Source organism: Mirounga angustirostris, unplaced genomic scaffold, assembly GCF_029215605.1.
Source record: "Mirounga angustirostris isolate CCGP_5_RB_7025 unplaced genomic scaffold, mMirAng1.0.hap1 SCAF_4, whole genome shotgun sequence".
NCBI lineage: Eukaryota > Metazoa > Chordata > Mammalia > Carnivora > Phocidae > Mirounga > Mirounga angustirostris.
In genome coordinates this window covers 120550571-120556352 of record NW_026991712.1, presented here as the reverse complement: position 1 = coordinate 120556352, position 5782 = coordinate 120550571, and the positions used below count along the sequence as shown (strand labels likewise).

Genomic DNA, 5782 nt, shown 5'->3' with positions numbered 1-5782 from the left:
CCCCACCACAAACAAACAAACAAACAACTACTGCTCTGTGAAAATTTTCAAGAAGGGTGACTATTTTGCTTTTTTTATCCTTATTTTTTAAAGTAATCTCTATACCCAATGTGGGGCTCGAAGTCACTACCCCAAGATTAAGAGTTGCATGATCCACTGACTGAGCCAGCCAGGTGCCCCAAAACTTCTGCTCTGTGAAAGACAATGTTAAGAAAATGAGAAGACAACCCAGAGACTGGAAGCATACCTTGTAACAGACACATCTGATAAAGCACTGTTACCCAAAATACACAAAGACCTCTTAAAACCTGACAATATGAAAATGAACAACCTAGTTAAAAATGGGCCAAACACCTTAACAGACACCTCACCAAAGAAGACCTGGAGATGACAAAAAAGCATATGAGCTCTTTGCCACATCAGCTGTGAGAATGAAGACCACTCTCAGCAATCAGATGACTGACATTCCAGAAAATGTCGACATCACTCTGACAGGATGCACAGTTATTGTGAAGAGCCCCAGAAGAACCCTGCAAAAGGACTTCAAGCACATCAATATAAAACTCAGTCTTCTTGGAAAGAAAAAGAAGGGGCTCTGGGTTGACAAATGGTGGGGAAATAGAAAAGAATTGGCTACTGTTCACACTTTCTATAGTCATGTACAGAACGTGATCAAGGGTGTTACACTGGGCTTTCATTACAAGATGAGGTCTATGTATACTTACTTCCCCATCAACGTCATTATTCAGGAGAACAGGTCTCTTACTGAAGTCCAAAATTTCTCGGGTGAAAAATACATCTGCAGGGTTTGGATGAGGCCAGGCATTACTTTTGTTCAGTGTCTCGTGCCCAGAAAGATGAGCTAATTCTGGAAGGAAACAACATTGAACTTATATCAAATCCAGCTGCTTTGATTCAGCAAGCCACAACAGTTGAAAACAAGGATATCAGAAAATTTGGGGATGGATCTATGTCTCTGAAAAAGGAATAGCTCCTCAGGCTGATGAATAACTTCTAAGTTGTTCAGGAACAGAAACAAAATGATAGATGTTCTTCATATTTTATCAAGATGACTCTTGATAAAATATCTTGTGATATTTTAAAGATACAACAAATGCTCTGTATTTTTTAAGAAAGCATATGGAAAGTTGCTCCACATCATCTGTCATCAGGGGAATGCACATTAAAAGCACAATGAGTTACTACTACACACCTTTCTAGAATGGCCAAAATCCACAACACTGACAACACTAAATGTTGGTGGGGTGTGGAGCAACAGGAACTGTCATAGACTGCTTGTGAGAATGCAAAATGTATAGTCACTTTGGAACACAGTTTGGCAGTTTCCTACAAAGCTAAACATATTCTTACCACATGATCCAGCAAATTGTGCTCCTTGACATTTGCCCAAAAGAATTGAAAACTTATGTCCACACAAAAACCTGCACGAGAATGTTTATGACATCTATTCTCAGAATTGTAAAAACTTAGACGCAACCAAGATGTCCTTCTGTAAGGGAATGGATAAATAAACTGAGGTCCACTCAGACAATGGAGTATTATCCAGCGCTAAGAGAAAATGAGTTATCAAGCCATAAAAAGACACAGAGGAAGCTTAAATACCTACTACTTAAGTGAAAGGAGCCAATCTGAAAGGCTACATACTAGGATTCCAAATATATGACATTCAGGAATAGCAAAACTATGGATATGGTCATTTCCAGGGGTTAGTGTGGAGAAAGGGATGAATAGGTGGATCACAGAGGATTTTTAGGGCAATGAAAACACTCTGATGATACATGTCATGATGCATTCATTCAAACCCACAGAATGTACAATGCCAAGAGTGAACCCTAATGGATGATCACCAGAGGGGATGAGGGTGGAAGGATGGACAAATGGGTGAAGAGGAGCAGGAGATACAGATTTGCTTCCAGTTATGGAATGAATAAATCATGGGGATGAAAGGTACAGCCTAGGGAATATAGACAATGGTATTGTAATAGGGTCGTATGGTAACAGATGGTAGCTACGCTTGTGACGAGCATAGCATAACATACAGAGAAGTTGAATCACTACATTGTACACCTGAAAGTAATTTAATATCGTGTGTCAAATGTTCAAAAAAAAGTGAGCCCTAGTGTGAACGATTTCGAATGATTTTGACGTGTCAATGCATTTCATTGATTGTAACAAATATAGAACTCTGATGGGGATGTTGATAATGATGGGGATGTTGATACTGGGAGAGGCTATGCATGGGAGGGGGCAGGAAAGAATATAGAAAATCTCTGTACCTTTCTCTAAATTTTTCTGTGAACCTAAAATTACTCTAAGAAAGTAAAGTCTTGAAAGAAACTCAGGAGCTGGCTGAGGTCTCCTGGATACGGCGCAGCCCTGTGGCAGGAAGTGATCCTGGACTGAGCAGGAGAGGACTGTTACCAAGACCAGGGCTTGAAACAGGCACCGGACCAAAGAAGAGGGGATGAAACACAGAGGATATGGAAGAAGAAAGAAGAAGAAAGCCCATCAGTTGGAATAGAGTGTCTAAACTGGAAGAACTAACAAGATGACAAACCGGGGAGAGAAGCTAAGAGTTATCATGGGGTCAGAGTAAGGTGCTGGGACTTGTCGGTCTGGTTCCATCAGGACCTCAGAAGTATAGAGCACCAGCCTGAGTATTCCTGTCCCATGTGGCTCCTGGTGCCAACTCTCCCTAGAGATGGCTAGATGTGTCCCTGAGAAGGGAGGAGAACACCAAACACATCAAATTCTACCCTGACATACAATTTTGGAATTTTATCTCATTCTCTGAAAACCTGCCAGACAATGTTCATTTCAGTAATGTCATCAGATGATTTCTTCAACTGGAAAAATTCATAATAGTAGGATTATAAAGACAATTAGAGAAAACTTGGACAAGTTGTGCAGACACTTGTTATTAAAATCTTACTCAGCCAACATTTGCTAATGTCCTAATGTTAACATCCAGGAGACGCTGACCTTCCAGCACTCAAAGATTCCTGTGACTGTGGCAGGTAAGACAGTTTCAAACAGGCTAAGTGTGTCCATGGACTGACTTCCTTCTGGCCCTGAATTGATTTCCCATGACTGACTTAGCCATATAATGTGTGGTAATATCATGCTAACATGTCATAAATCTTCATCTATTCAGCATTTGACTTTATTACAGTGGGCCTCCTGGAAATGTGGATTACTTCCCTGTCAGGCAGTCTTTACATGGTTTTTTTCTGTCCTTAGCCCATTTGTGGGAACTTGTGGTTTTTATGATGTTAGGACAAACAAGTACACTGATAGGCACCTAAGCGCTGTATTAATTGTTAACCCAGACTGGAAAAGTTTCACAATTTTCTCTTATTTAATAGACATTTCTTTCAATAGAAAAATAAAAGTTATAAGTAGTAAGCATTATGTGTTGAGATTAGTTAAGAAAATTCAGTTGATGAGCTTTCATTAAATTAATTTTAATCAAATGCAAATGTCTTGAAACCCAAAACTAGAACCAGAAATTTTGTCAAGACCTACGAGCTATAGGCACAGGGAGAGCTGTGTCCCAAAAGTTGAATGATGATGACTTAGGACTCCCCAAAATAATAAGCTGCTTTATATACCTCCCTAACAAATACTGAAGAAAATTAAGATGGAACCTATTTTCCTTCTAACATTGGATGGTTCCTAGCTAAATCAGGGTGGAAACATACGGTGTATGGTCAGGTAACAAGGAGGCAAGGACGAGAGTACTGATTCAACAGCTACTTTGTGCTGGGTTCTGCAGGTTCTGAGGGTAGAGCAGGGGAGAGGTAGAATGGTGGGGAGGGGGTTAGGTTAGGGAGATGGGACAGGCAGCTCTCTGATGTCCAGAGCTGACTAGGCACCTCCATGGCTGAATGTTCTGGGCTCATCACTCACTTGCCTACTCCTCTGGTTTCAGTGAAGCTCTGTTGCTTGGAAACTCACATAAAATATGAAGTGGGAGCGTTGCAAACCAACCTATCATAACCCTGTTTTTATTACCTTTATGGCATTTCAAGGTGAAAGACTATATTTAGCCTTGTCTTTTGCTTTCTCTGGGAAATTCCAGACAACTGCAGAGAAGCTGTGAAGTTTTCCTCGCCTGTCAGTGGGACCCTGTGCTCTCACACTCTGATGTGCAGGAAGCCTGACGTCCAGAGGTCCATCTTCTCTAGGACACCAAGAGTCTAGGAGCCATTTACAAAGCAGGGCATGACTGCCATTCCCTTTATCCCCTCTTAAATTCCACAGTATAACCTTAGATAGGGGAACCTGTTTTTTTAACCTGAGTTTTACATAAAGAAATGGCTGCTAGCTATTTTCAGACCAATTTATCTGCTGTTATGGGAACCCTCTCTAAGAAAAAGACATGATCTGTCTGACATCCTTCATCCACCCACTCCACTTTCTCTTTTCTAATGAAAAATGTGCTGTGGTAAAGCTACCTTTGCATCAGTCTTAGGCTTGAAAGGCCATCTGGCGAACACAAGACACTGGACTTTCCCATAACAAGAAAATAAGCAATTTGGGTCTTTTTAAGTGAATGAAAACAATTCTGCCCATTTTTTCAGAAATAACAAAAAACTGGCAGAGAGTCCCAGGGAAAAGCTAGCAAGCATTGCCAATATGCTGAAGTCTCTACATATTTAACAGGAAGAGGGCACTTGATCCTTTCTCCACACCACCGCGTATGTGGATTCCTGACCTTGTTCCGGCTTTATTTATTTGCTGTCTCTCACATGTGAGGTTATAAATCATCACTGCACCTCACCCCAACCCTACTGGAAAATGTCTCTCCAATTAAGGGCACGGGGTCTGCAGTCAAAAGATCTGGATTTGAGACGTGTGTCTGTCATGTACTTGCTATATAACTTTGAGCACTGCTGTTTACACTAAGCCCGTGTCCTCCCCTGTAGAATAGGACACTAGTTGTACCTACTTCAGTTTCCTCATCTATACAAAGGAAATAACAACATGACAGATCTCACTGGGTTAGTGTGAAGACAAAATGAAGTAAATGAATGCACGGTTCATAGCACAGAGTACGGTATTCAGCAGGCATTCAAAAATGGTAGATCTAAAGATGATGCTATTATAAAGATGGCAGCTAGAAAATGACTCTCATGTCAACCATGTCCATCGTTCTGGATTCGTTGATTGTTACCTATCCCTCCTGCAAAGCAGGACTCACTCTGAGGCCTCCGTCTCTCACCCTCTGCCTCCCTAACCATTCCACCTCCTGCAAATACCCTGAACCCATCACCCTTGGCACTCCTTGACCACCAGTGCCCTTTACCAAGTCTCGTCCTCTCTTTGCTGCACTACTGCAATGGCCTCTTAGCCACTTTTTCTCCCTAATCTCGTTGCCCTCTGCTTTCCCCTCTTACACCCTTACCACACATACAGTGGTCATTCTAAAAAGCAGTTTGGTCATGTCACTTCTCTAATGAAACCCCTACAAGAACTCCCTATTAATAAAAGGATTATCTCCAGACTCCTTGACCAAACATTTAGCCCTCCATGCTCTGGCTCTCCCTTCCTATGCCAACCTCATTCCTGCCAATCTCTCATGATTGCCCCACAGTCCAGCAATGGGAAACTCTTCTGATTCCAAGAGTATTGTGGTAGTCACACTCCAAGATGGTCCCCAATGATCCCCACCTCCTGGTATTCATGCTCTTATTAAGTCTTCTCCCACACTGTCCCAGAGTTGCTCTGGGTGACCAATAGAATGGCAGAGGTGGTGTGT

At 41.7% G+C, this 5782-nt stretch overlaps 1 pseudogene; it reads left to right on the top strand.

Annotated features, from left to right (window-relative positions):
• The first annotated feature begins 431 nt into the window (after positions 1 to 431).
• LOC123858321 (large ribosomal subunit protein uL6-like) lies at positions 432 to 1011 on the top strand (annotated as a pseudogene).
• Positions 1012 to 5782: the final 4771 nt, after the last annotated feature.